Source organism: Bidens hawaiensis, unplaced genomic scaffold (genome assembly GCF_021521415.1).
Source record: "Bidens hawaiensis isolate Kalapana, Puna unplaced genomic scaffold, B.hawaiensis_p1.1 tig00062718_1, whole genome shotgun sequence".
Classification (NCBI taxonomy): Eukaryota; Viridiplantae; Streptophyta; class Magnoliopsida; order Asterales; family Asteraceae; genus Bidens; species Bidens hawaiensis.
In genome coordinates this window covers 32,089-45,663 of record NW_027501262.1, presented here as the reverse complement: position 1 = coordinate 45,663, position 13,575 = coordinate 32,089, and positions in this window count along the sequence as shown.

The window sequence follows — 13,575 nt, the reverse complement described above, 5'->3', positions numbered from 1 at the left end:
GGGCTTCGAAGCCTTCCCCAGTGCCACGTTAGCGTCACGTGGGCACTAGGGGCTTCGAAACCCCACCCGAAAGACGCCCCACTATGGTGCGGGGGGCTTCAAAGCCCCTTTAATACATATATACATATGTATGTACGTGTGTTTGAGAGATATAGAGATAGAGAGGGCCCCATCATCCAATCTCATCCGCGCCCAGCGTCACAACCACCTTTCCCTCGGCGCCCTTGGTTGGACCGCGCCCCACAGCGGTGTTCCGCACCCAACGGCGCCCGCCACATCACCCTTCGTAGTGTAGTACCAATAACCAATTTATAAAGTTGAATAAATAGATTATAATTTATTTCGGTAGAAATTTTATTCAAATTAAAAACTAGTGACTTTATATGTGCCATTTGAAAATATGCAACTTATTCTTGTGGTTCATTAACGATGAGTGGAGGGTAGAGATAGTAGCAAAAAGAATACGACTGCAAATACAATTGAAAGATCATGAATTCCCTGACAAAATTGGTGTACCTAAAACCCTCTCTCCATCATCCCTTTTGCCTATCTTCTACATTTATGTAGGTTAAAGTACTCCGACTACTCCCTGTGTTTTTAAGGAACTATCTTCTACATTTATGTAGGTTAAAGTACTCCGACTACTCCCTGTGTTTTTAAGGAACGGAAAGGAAAAGATTATGAAAAATGATACAATGCGCGCAAATGTCATGGAACGATGTTACGCAAATGTCATGCGTTCTAACCTTGCACACATATCATAGTTAATGTATATAATTTTTATATACAAGCCTTGTATTTTCTTAAGAAAAAAATAAACCCAAATAAATTTTAAAAATCCAAGTCATTGTTGCATAATTGTCACATCATAGGGGTGTGCAACGGGCACGACCAGGACCGACCCAAACCGGTAAGAAGGGATTTTCAAACCCAGAACAGACCATTTAACCATGAAACCGGTTTGCAATTGCATGACTCATAGATCACAGATTCAAAACAGCATGTTCCTGGCCATTATTCTTTAAACGGTTCCCCAAGTCAATAAAATGTTTCTGTGTGATAACATGTGATATCATGCCAATGATAAGCACATTTGCAAATAGAAGCACATCGTTTAAGGATGGCTTGAGACTATAATCAGTAACAGAGAAACATTTAGGAGGTGTTTGGGATTCCTTATTTTCACCAACTTATAACTTATAAACCTTTTGAAATGTTAATGTGTAAAAGGTGTTTGGCAAACCATAAGGACTTATGGTTAACTTATGGCCAAGGCATAATAAGAGGGTTTTGAAAAGTTATAATTCTCTAACTTATTAACTTAAAGAGTATAATATTCCCAAACACTCCTTAAAAAACAACTTATTAACAGGAGTTAATCCAAACACTTTTATACAAACTCCTTTTCAAAAGGTCATAAGTTTATAATTCTTTTTCACATAAAGTCCTTTTAGACTTAAATAAGGAATCCCAAACACACCCTTAATAGAGTTTTAGTACTAGAGATTTAAAAAACCATCACAAAGTCAAGTATCAAGATCACTTTCCTACATTTACTTTCATGACAAAGTAGTTACTTATATTCTTAGTTTGGATAATCATTCAAACAAGAATCTACATTAACAACAGGCCGGCATGTGAAACCCCAATTTTTAATTTACATGCTATGACTTCAAGCAACAGTTAGTCATATATACCCAAGCTACATGTTATCGATAAATATTAAAGTTAATATTTCTATTTTATCGTAACAGTCAACATTCAAGATAACTCAAAAACTCACGGGTTATAGGATTTACGGCGGGTATGGAAGCAGACCCGTGCACGTTTTTTAATCCAGTTCTGTTAAACAAACGGGTTTGGCGAGTCGGATACACAGGTTTGGCGAGTAGAACCCATGAGATACTCACCCCTAATTATATGCCATGTCATCATAAATAACCGAATTTAATGATTTATTAGACTGAGACTATTACTTGTAAGAAAAATTGAAAGTTGGAATTCTCTTCAACACAAATGAAACGTTACTCTCAACTTACTAGTTCTGATACATTTTTGTAATAAATCAAACGCCACTCAAAACTTATAAAGATCAAAATGCTTGAAAAGAATATTTTTAAATGATTTGTGGATTAAAATAATCATATTTTAAATAAAAGTTAACATAACATAATTATATATTAAAAGTAGTTTTTAATGAAAAATAGAAGAATTATTAATATCAATCATACCCCCCCAAGAAGTTTTTGAACTATATCTAACGTTAGTTACAAAAGTCATTTTAGTTAAATCAAGGGTCTCCTGAATCAAACATCATATGACCCAAAAATTAAAACACAAACATGTTATTTAAAAAGGATTAAAAAAATTTAATAATTAAACTTACTAGGTTTTATAGATCTAAGCACACTCAAATAATCCTAGATGTAATCTGCAAACTACAAGCATGTGAGATAACAAAGAACAAGTTCCATATCATTCAAAAATTGTTACAAGCAGTTGAAACTATTCTCTATATATTAAAACAAAATGATTTTATAATAAATATAATAACAATTTATACAAGTAACCTTTCAAACATTAGCCTTTAACAAAACCCTAGTCACTTTTAGAGAATAAACAGACAGAAGATCAAGTACAATGAGAACTATAGAACTTTTTTGGACCTTTCAATTGATATTTCCACAGTTGTCACCCATATGGATTATATAAACTGAAAAGAAATGAAAAATGTAAATGCATTTATGTGTGCATTTAAAAATACAAAACTTGGTTTTTTTTTACTTTGAAGTTTGAGGAGTCAAAGAGATGACTTACAGAAAAAGGCAAGTGCTTTACTTTTGATGATGATCATTTACACAAACATCAACTTTTGGGGTGGATCACCACACCAGTACTGCAAAAACATAATGCTTACAAGTTACAACTCTATCCAACAAGTCAAAACATAAAAACATAGAAAAACAAAGGAAAACACACAAAAACACGCACTAGACATGCTTTAATAATGAGAAACAAGGTAAGTACATTGTCCTTTTCTTGAAAAAGGTTGACAGAAGTGTTGAAGGATGATGATCATATATATGAAAGATTCAAGATGGTTTTACAAAGAGATACCAACAGAGCTCCATTGACAGTATGTCCACCTCCACACTCTAACTACACACACATGTTTCACACACACAAAGAAAATACATATATTGGATAAGATTGTTTATAGTTCAAGAAACCCTAATTACAAAACAGTTTTTGTTTTTTTTTTCTTTTTGCATATATGATTAAGGAACTAGGAGGTGGACAGAATGCCAAAGAAATCTGGTGGAAACTCTTTATTAAACCTTCATGAAAGAAGTTATGAAACCCTAATGTTAGAAAACAAAACACAAGTAACAAACTATGTATGGTGAACATATAAATATAAAGAAGACAGATGAGTGTTATTTATTCAAGATGATAATGATGGGATACAGAGAGTCATCTAGAGAGAGAGTGAGAGTACAGGACAGTTAAACTAGATGGCAAATATTAAAGAGGGTGGATGGTATCATGGCAATCTTGAAAACAGTGTACGGTTCTTGTGTTTCAAAGGTGTGTGAGTTGTACACAACGCATGGAGAATTGGATATGTGTGTGGATGTGAGTATTTAGGGGTTGGAGAAAGGTGTTAGCCATAATTATTCAACCACAAGGTCTATGTGACGATTATGATAACGAAGAAAGAAAGAAATCATGGATCTTTTCTTCTTTGCATAAATCAATCACCCTAAAGATTCTATCTGCCACATAGATTGAGCGTAGCTAGGGTGTGTAAAAGTGACATGAATCCCATCTGAAATTTTAAAAAAAAAAGTGTGAAAACTGGAATCCAATCACTCAAAATACAAATATTGAAAGATGGGAATCCGTTTCATGTCATGTGACAAAATAGTTCATGAAAAAGTTGAGGTAAGGAGCTAGCTTTCACATCTTATCCATAAAATAATATGAGTTGCGTGTTTTTATAATGTAGAGGGTAGTTAAAGTTGTTATGAGTAATGTTGTAAAAGTCAAATTTCAAGGTTTTTGAATCAACGATTTTAAGGTTTTGGAATCGACGATTCCAAGGTCATCGAACATTAATCTTGTCGCATTTTCCCAACTAAGCCACCATTACTCGTCAAGGTTCAACTCGATCAAAAGTCAGAGTACTCGGGATTACTCGTCCACCAATTAACAACAAAACATGAATTTTTTGAACTATGTTTTTTTTCATATGAATCATGCTTATTTTGACGTGAATTATGTTTGTCTTAACATATATATAATATCCAATAAATATTTTATAAAATTTATCATGTCCGAGTACTCCCTACAAGGGGGTCGGCCGTCTATGTACCGCCTAACGAGTTTTACAACACTGGTTGAAGTAAAAAGACATTGTAATAATTTTTCTGGATATTTGAAGAGTTGTAGTTTACCATCTATTGTTTTTTAATACTTTTTTAAAGTGGTTGGGAGTTGAGAAAAAATATTATTTAATGGTTTATTTGATTTTAATAATCCCTATTGACTGATAGTAGCCGATAATAATCCTATTCATTTTATCACCACTGCGGTCCCCCAAATTTAAAAAAAGTTGGCCCCCGATGTGTTGTGTTCGTAGGCCTTGTTTGGACCGGGTTATTACTTGAAGTCAAAGAGGAGATGAGTGTGGGCAGCTTGGCCTAAGCTCAGCCAAGTTTAACTTTCTTATTTAATAAGTTATAACCCTAGTTAGTCTCTGTATATCACGTTATGTACTTGTAATCATTTTGCCACTCAATAAAGAATGCATAGTTGCCACCCCTGGAAGTATGTCAGTTTAGACCGAATCATGTTAAATCCTCGTGTTCATTTATTGTTTTTTTGTTCGGTTCGTGTTTGTTAATACTAACAAGTGGTATCATAGCTTTGGCTCTTGAATAGGATTACGTGAATAAAACGTTGAACCAGCCAAGTCACTGCTAGTCATCGCTAGGGTTTCGTCGTCACCACTGTATGATTCTCGTCGTCGCAGTAGCGCCGTTGGGGTTGACCACCACAACGACGTCTTTATTTTAGGTTTTGTTTTTATTTTCCAAAGAAATTGTTCACCGGCATCACCACCGTGTAAAGCCATAATAATAGAATAAACGCCAGAGTTCAGTTATCGATTTTTGAGAAAGAAGCGAGAAAGGTAGTTTTTTTAAGAACTTGTGGCTTAGTTTTGAAGCATAATCTTTTTAACTAATTGCAGTAGCCCCGCTAAGACCGACCGCCGCAAAGATATCTTTGTTTTAGGTTTTGTTCTAATTTTCAAAGAAATTGTTCACCGGCATCACCACCATGTAAAGACGTAATAATAGAATAGACTCCAGAGTTCTGTTATTGAAGAAACACTAATCGACCCCGGGCAGATTACGGATAATCTGGGGGTTAAATAGATGTTTCCCACGAGGGGTTAGACCCGGCAAAGATGGTTCTTCTGATAACCTGCAAAACAGACACCGTGAGCTCGTCACTGAGAAGGGAGGGGGGGTACCTCCTTGTGACCACCCTCCGGCGTGAGAATCAGACTAGATTGCTCTTGAATATAAGTGTATATTAAGAGATTGCTAGAGCAGATATCAGGTATAAGATGTAAAATACAAGATAAGATGAGATGATCATACCATTTGGGGTATTTATAGCCGAAGGTAGGTTTCCAAGAGGGTATAGCCGGTTGAATAGTATTCCTGTTCTACCAACTGTGGCCTACGCACGTGCCATGCTGGTAGTTGGTGGGTAGGCAGCGGCTGACAGTGACCAGGCCTGCTGTGTACTATTCCTTTTCCACCAACTGCAAGCTATGCACGTGGTATGACAGGAGTTGGTGAGTAGGTAGCGGCTAATAGTGACATACAGTACAAGAGCATGCTGCTCGCCATACTGTTGTCAATGGGCTGTCGTATCTCTGGTCAGATCTTTTGCCCATACCTCGTCAGGTACAGTACAAAAGATCTTCCAGTATCGTACGGACTGGCTCATTTGGGCGGGAGTATTCCCCCTCCCGCCTTTGTGCGGGATTGTTCCCGGCTTTGCTCATTCCTTCAGGTGACTACTGAATTATTGAGAGCTAAGTGCCTTGTGCGTGTAGCCTTGCTGCGCGGGTGGCCTTCCCTGATGGCTTGTATCCGCAGCTGCGGGAACAGGCGGAGTACTTCACCATTGGGAGGCATTTCCTGCGGGAACAGCTTGCGTACTGCGCGTAAGGACGTCACGTCTCTGAGCATGGTGGATCCTGCGGATCCAGTTGGTTTCTGCGCAGACGTCTCTTCAAGGTGAGTCCTGTGGGTCGAACTGGGCTCTGCTGGGACCTACCTCTTCAAGTCCCCCCAGTCCAATGTTCTTCTCATGAGTGTTTTAATAAGTGAGGTGAACTTTTGGACTTAAGCAAAGGGTTTTTGAAAAGGGTTTAGTTTTAAGGTTTTCCATGGGGATTCTTCCCGCGGAAGTCCTTATGTCACTTGCAGAAATTCCCGATTTTCCTGCTTGACTTTGGGTATGATGCGGGTAGGTCTGTAACCTCCTCGCAAGTCAGGAGCGTTGAGTCCCACTTGTGTGGATTCTCCATGAGGTTTTGGTAGTTTTGAACATAATGATCAATTATGTTAAAACCACCAATTCCATCTTGGAGCTTCAAACAATGTAGTTCTCGACGTTTCCGCTATGCGGGGATGTTATTCCCGTTTCCGCAAGCATTGCCCAGAAGATCCTTCTTGGTTTCAATTCCCTGCGGAGCGCTAGGTATGTGAAGGGTTTTGCCTTAACACTGTACCCGCACTCGTCTTACGGTTATTTTACTTCCAAGGTATTCCTGGCGTCAATTCCCTGCGGGTGCTAAGTATGTGAAGGGTTTTGCCTTAACACTGTACCCGCACCCGTCTTATAGTTACTTGGTCGCCGAGGTATTTTTGGCTTCAATTCCCTGCAGGTGCTAAGTATGTGAAGGGTTTTGCCTTAACACTGTACTCGCACCTGTCTTACATTTACTTGGTTGCCAAGGTAAGGGGTATTTTTCCGCTTACTTTTGAATCTTTTTGAAATTTTGAAATTCGAAGAGTTGGTGAAAGGATAAGAACAGTCCAAACTGTTGAAACGTCGTCCGACGGTTTCTTCTGACTGTGTCAGGATATGCAGGAAGTTATGGTGACGTGACAGTACATGGTCATTCCAGACGCTTTTTCAGACGCGTGGCGCGCGATTTTTCGGGCGCGTGGCCGCGAAATTAATGGCACGCGTCCTTTCAACAGCTGTTGCCAGCTTGCACTTTGCCACGTGTCATAGTTTCATTGCACCTGCGATTTCTCTCTCTCCCGCATTAAATTCATCGCATTAATTGCGATGAGTATATAAAGGGGGAGAGGGTCTCTTGTAATTCACACTTTCACTCTTCTCTTTTTGTAAACAATTTCCGGCGAATACTTTCTGCCAAGCATTCTCCTGAAATCACTCATTTACCTCCAAACCATGTCTTCTACCTACGATTTTGAAGCTGCTGCCGAAGAATCTGACGTGCACGTCGAGATCCCGACGTCTACGTCTGATAAAGACGATAAGAGCACTGCTGGCGAATGCCAGTGTGCTCTTCCGGCTGACCTCTATCGGTACGTCATCCGGAAGTTCATGCTCGAGTCGTTCGAGCCTGAGTTTCCGGAGCCACACCAGACGGTGTATGATGCCCCCAAGGGCAAGATAGGGGTGTATGCTGCATTCTTCGTCTATGGGAATATGAGGTTCCCATTGACGAAGTTTGTATACCGTGTCTTGGAGAGGCACGGCGTGCATCTGACGGAGGTACACCCGATGGCGATCGCCAAGATCCGCCACTTTGAGTGGGTGTGCCTCATTCTGGGCGTGGAGCCCCATGCTGACCGGTTGATGACCTTCTATTCTTGGAGGTGCATCCAGGGGTGGTACACCTTGGTCAATCGGATCAAGGGGTTGAAGATCTGCGCTACCGAGCGCAGTCTTCGGTCGTGGAAGCTTGAGTTTTTTTATATCTCCGCTCGCGTCATCCCCCTTATGATGACCTTTAAGAATGGGAGAGCACTCCCCGCCCTTCACGCCCTCAACTACCAGGGGGCGGAGTGGTTCGCCAAGATCTCCCGGGTCCAGACTCCGGTCTACCGCTTTGCGGAGTCTGGGATGGTGATGCTTGGGATGAGCCGGGTGTGGAAGGAGGCGTCACAGGTTCCCATCGTCCTCGAATACGGTTTGAACTCTGTTCCTTACGGTATGCTCTTTCTTCTTTGTTTATATAGGTTTGTCTTCTAACTGTTTTTCTTTTGTTTCAGAGGGGAATGACTTGCAGTCGCTCCTGCATCAGCGGGAGGCTGATAGTCCCGCTCGGATGGGTACTCGTGCTCTAGATGAGAACGAGTTGCCCATCCTTGAACAGACGGCGGATCGGTTCGTGGAGGTCTACCCGCCAGGCCACGAGATCCTGAGCGCCAGGCGGCCAGGTAAGGCGTTATTCAACCCTCGACCCCTCAATGCTGAAACCTCTGCTGGAATTCCTCTAATCTTGTGTTCTGATGAGGAATCCGCAGATGGTCCTCCGTTGGTGCGGAAAAAGAAGGCTGCCGGCGGGAAGGGGAAGGCGAAGGTGGCCTCCACTGCCGATCCGGTGCCTCGGTCTGATTCAGAGACTGACAGCGAGGAGGTGGCGGGGAACCCTGGTGGTGATAAGACCACTGCTCCGGAGGCTGAGACGACCGTCCCCTCCGAGCAGCCCAGGACAACGACGGTGAGCGGCGTGAAGAGGCCGGCTCCATCGGGTTCGTCCCCGCCTGTTCGCAATTTTAGGCTCAAGAAAACCCGTAAGTACAAACTTCTTTTTAACTTCATATCTTTCCGCCATTATACTTATATCTTCTTTGTGCAGGCGTGGATGCTATCGCATTCCAAGGTGGAGCGGGGAGGAGCACCTCCGGACCCATGACGGTAGGTTTGGTCAACCTACCTGAGGCGATGACCCAGGCGGCTGCGCCTGCTTCAGTTGGTTCAGTTGCTCACCCAGTTGAGCCAACTGTTCCAACTGCGATGACATCTCCGCCGGCTGTCAGTGCCATATTTACTGAATCTGTTACTGAGCCGGCGGTGACTATTCCTGCGGGTACTTCCGCAGCGGCGACCACGGTTGTGAGTTCACCTCCGTTGGTTTCTACCGCGGCGGTCTCTATGCCTCCGACTTCGGCAGCTACGGCCGATCCTCCAGGTATGCTTGGGGCTTCTCGCCAACCTCAGCCTCCTTCCCATCTGCCTGACCTCTTGGATGGATTTCCCTTGGGTTCAGGTGATGGGTTTGGCGGCTATCGGCCTGTTGTCGACCCTACAGGTGCGTAGGGTTCTTTTGGCCTTTTTTTTTATATATCATCTTTTCCTAACTGCTTTTTGTTTTTTGCAGTGTCGGATTCCAATGAAGTGTATGTTCCACGATGGAACATCCGCCGAGGAACAACCCTTCGCACGCCTGTGGAGTGCGTGGAGTGGGCTCGTCACGCAGCTCACAGTGGTGCGTTGGGGGAAGCCATGGCTAGCTACCAAGAGGGTAGGCTAACCAATGAGCTTCGGGTTCTCCTGGCCCGGATGCAGCCGCGCGTCGAGCTGCTTTGTCGTGAAAACGACAAGTTAAAAGCAGCTCACGTCCAAGAAGTAGCTCAGGCGCGGGCTGTCCGGGAGGAGAATAGGAGGCTTACCGCAGTGGCTGCGGAAAAGGAGAAGGCCTTCAAGGCCCTCGAGGTTGAAGTTCAGGCCCGGCTCGAGGCCCGTTCCAAGGCTGCCCAAGCTGTTAACGAACAGCTTCGGCTGGCTAAGGAAACTGCACGGAACGCAACCGAGAGGGCCACCAAGGCTGAAGCTGTTGCTGAGCCTTTACGCCTCAAGAATGAGGAACTTAAAGCCAAACTAGAGGTGCTCCAACAGGCTCATGATGCCTTGGCGATGGAAGACGCCAAGAAGCTCCAAGAGATCTTGGACCAGAGGGGGGTGCTTGACCATACTGAGCGGAAGCTAAAGGGCGTTGAAGAGGCTGCGGCTAAAGAAATGTTGCTTGCCAACCTTAACAAAAGTGAAGCCGAACGCGCCCGTAACCAAGCTCAAGCTGCCCTCCAGGAAGCTCTGGTTACCAAGGAATGGCTTCTTCGAGAAGCGTTGTCTCAGGTAAGCTTAGCTTCATAATGTCTTCACGCTTTTCTTTGTAAATAGAAAAGGTTTTACTTGTATATTTTTTTTTGTAGGTTGTGCATCGAGTCTTCACGGACACATCATACGACGATGCCATGAGCGCAACCCTCAACGCTTCTCATGAGGATGGGGAAAAGGCCGGCTTCCTGCTTGATCTAGGGTTCGTTGAGAAAGGCATCCCGCCTTCCAACTTCCCTTTGTATGATGTAGATACTGAAGCTGTTTATGACCAAGCAGTGAATCAGTATGCCGCTTTCCCGCATCCGGTGGTGGAGAAGGTGAACGAAGTTGCTGCTGCTGATGATGGGCTAGCTATCCTTAAAGCTTTCCTTGAACCGCCACGCTCTACTGATGGTGCTGGTCCAAGTGGAAGTGGTCCTGAAGCTTGATCCTGAAGATCCCTTCCCACTGTTAGGATAGGTTTAGCTTGTATTGATTTATATTCTTGTAGGCGGGTAGTTACCCGGCCATTCTTGTAATGAATATTATGAAATATAAATCTTTGTGCGGGTAAGACCGCTACTTTCACTGGATGACTTGCTTTATAAACGTTATATGACTTGCTCATGCATACTTTAGTTTAAATTAGCAATTTTCCAAGTGTTTAGAATAAGTTAACCTTTGAACGTGGTAGATAATAGGTTGAAGTTTTGCTTCCTCCTTTGTGATTGTGCGGGTAGGACCGTCACTTGCACTTAGTAGGATGGCTAAACTTTACCTATATCTGACCTGCGTGGAGGTTTTCCTCATCTTTCTAGAAATTTTCTAAGTGTTTAGAATAAGTTAACCTTTGAACGTGGTAGATAATAGGTTGAAGTTTTGCTTCCTCTTTCGTGATTGTGCGGGTAAGACCGTCACTTGCACTTAGTAGGATGGCTAAACTTTACCTACATCTAACCTGCGTGGAGGTTTTCCTCATCCTTCTGTTAGAAATTTTCTAAAGTATTTTGAATAAGTTAACCGTTCGACGCGCGGTTGTCAATAGGTTCGGTTTCCTCTCATGATTTGTGCGGTTGGGACCGGCACTTTCATTTAGTTGGATGACCAAAGTTTACCGATGACTGACCTGCGTGAAGGTTTACCGTTTTTTTTTTGTTTATGCGGGTTTTACCGCCTTCCCCACGCAGCGACTTTCCACGTAATTATGCGGTGAATACCGGCATATCAGTGTTGAATAAATTAACCGTTCGACGCGCGGTTGTTAATAGGTTAGTGTTCAGTTTACTCTATCATGATTCGTGCGGATAGACCGGCACTTTCATTTAGTGGGATGACTGAACTTTACCTTTAACTGACCTGCGTGAAGGTTTGCCGTTTTTTGGGTTTATGCGGGTTTTGCCGCATTCCCCACGCAACGACTTTCCACGTAATTATGCGGTGAAAACCGGCATCAGTGTTGAATAAATTAACCGTTCGACGTGCGGTTGTTAATAGGTTAGTGTTCAGTTTCCTCTATCATGATTCGTGCGGATCGACCGGCACTTTCATTTAGTTGGATGACTGAACTTTACCTTTAACTGACCTGCGTGAAGGTTTGCCGTTTTTTGGGTTTATGCGGGTTTTGCCGCCTTCCCCACGCAACGACTTCTTTCACACTTATGTATGCGGTGAAGACCGGCATATCCGTGTGGAAAGTTCATAAGTATAAATGTAAAATCATCAGCGTCGATGTTCTAAGGAGAATTATTTCCATTAGAAGTGGCTCTGGGCCTTTTCTTTACAAATTTGGAATTGATCTACATGCAAACTGTGTAATTGAGCTCCCTTCCATGTTGTTGGGATGGGAGTGCCATCGAGCCGATATGCACCTGGTTCGGGATCTCGTTGTTTACGCAGTATGTAGTCTCCGGCATTGAAGCTGCAATTTTATTCGTGTTTTTCCCCAGCTGGGGTTCTACACGCATCAGCCTGCTCAGCGTTCGTTACGCCACGAGGTGTGCGAGCGTCCCATCTCTGACAAATGCTTCGACGATGTCCTTTACGTCTGTGCATTCTTCAGTGTTGTGGCCTTTTGTCCTGTGAAAGTCACAGTATTTGCTCCGATCATCATTGTGACGATGTCGGATTATTGGAGCCTTTGGCCATGGGAGCTCCTCAGTGGCGAATATCTCGGTGACGCTTTTGGTGAGTGGCGTCCATCTGGAGTTCTGGTTCGACTGTACGTTATCCCTTCCGCCTAACCGATGTTGCAAGCCGGATGAGGTGTCAAAGTTTACCCTTGACTGCCAAATGCCTAGCTTCCGCTTTTTGTTTAGTCGGGCGGTAAGGACGTTGTCTTATCTTGTTTTCTGGGTGTAGAGGTTTGTGCTCTGGGGGAGATCTTTACCCAGTTGCTTCTCCGTTTCCGCAAAACGTTTAGCTGCTGTCATGATGGCATCCCATGTGGATGGCATGCCATCTTTACCCGTTAAGGTGCGGATGAGCTCTGGGTCGTTCGCGCCCTGGATGAAAGCAGCGCGAACAAGATCTTCGCTAATATTACCCAGACTTAGCTTCTTTGAGTTGAAGCGAGTGATGAAGTCTGGCAAAGATTCATCTTCCTCTCGAATGCATTTGAGGATTGTCCATTGCTCTTCGGTATACTTTCTTTGTTGGCTGAAGTGTTGGCTAAACTTCTGTTGGAAGTCCGCCCAGTCGTAGATGTGGTTGACCGGTAGACGATCGAACCACGCTCTAGCTGGCCCAACAAGCGTCATTTGGAACATGTAACACCACGTAGGTTCCGTCCAATTACTGACGGTTGCCCCGCTATGAATCTGTTTAAATGATCGTCTGGATCAGATATACCATCGTAAGTGCCGATGTTGGATATCTGTTTGGCACTTTTCGGGGCGATTGCTTCCGCAATGTCCCTTGCAAATTTGGACGTTCCCGCATTTGCAGCAGTTGGTGTAAATGTTTTGGAGAAGTCACGTGGGTTTCCACCTGCGTTTTTTGGTTTGAAGGTTTCTCCAAAACGCCTTCTCGGTTGGGAGTCCGTTTCCTTACGCTTCCCTTTCGCCCTATGACGAGGGTTTGCGTCACTATCGGATTCCTCCGAATCATTGTCCCAGTACTCTCCGAATTCCTCAGGCTGTTGGAGTGAACGTAAGCGTTCATCCAACTCAGCTTGGAATTCTTTTTGACGTGCTTCCGCCCACGCTTTAACTTCATCGAGTGTTTGGCGGGGGAGCCTCGTTCGTTGTCTCTCTAACTGGGTATCGGTGAATCCCAGTGAGCGATTATTTACTGCACTTGCCCCAGCTTGGGTAACTGGGGTAGTGTTCGTAAAATTTACTGCACTTGCCCCGGCTTGGGTAACCGGGGTAGTGTTCGTAAAAACTGTGTAGTCGCCGGTATTCCCCTCAGTAG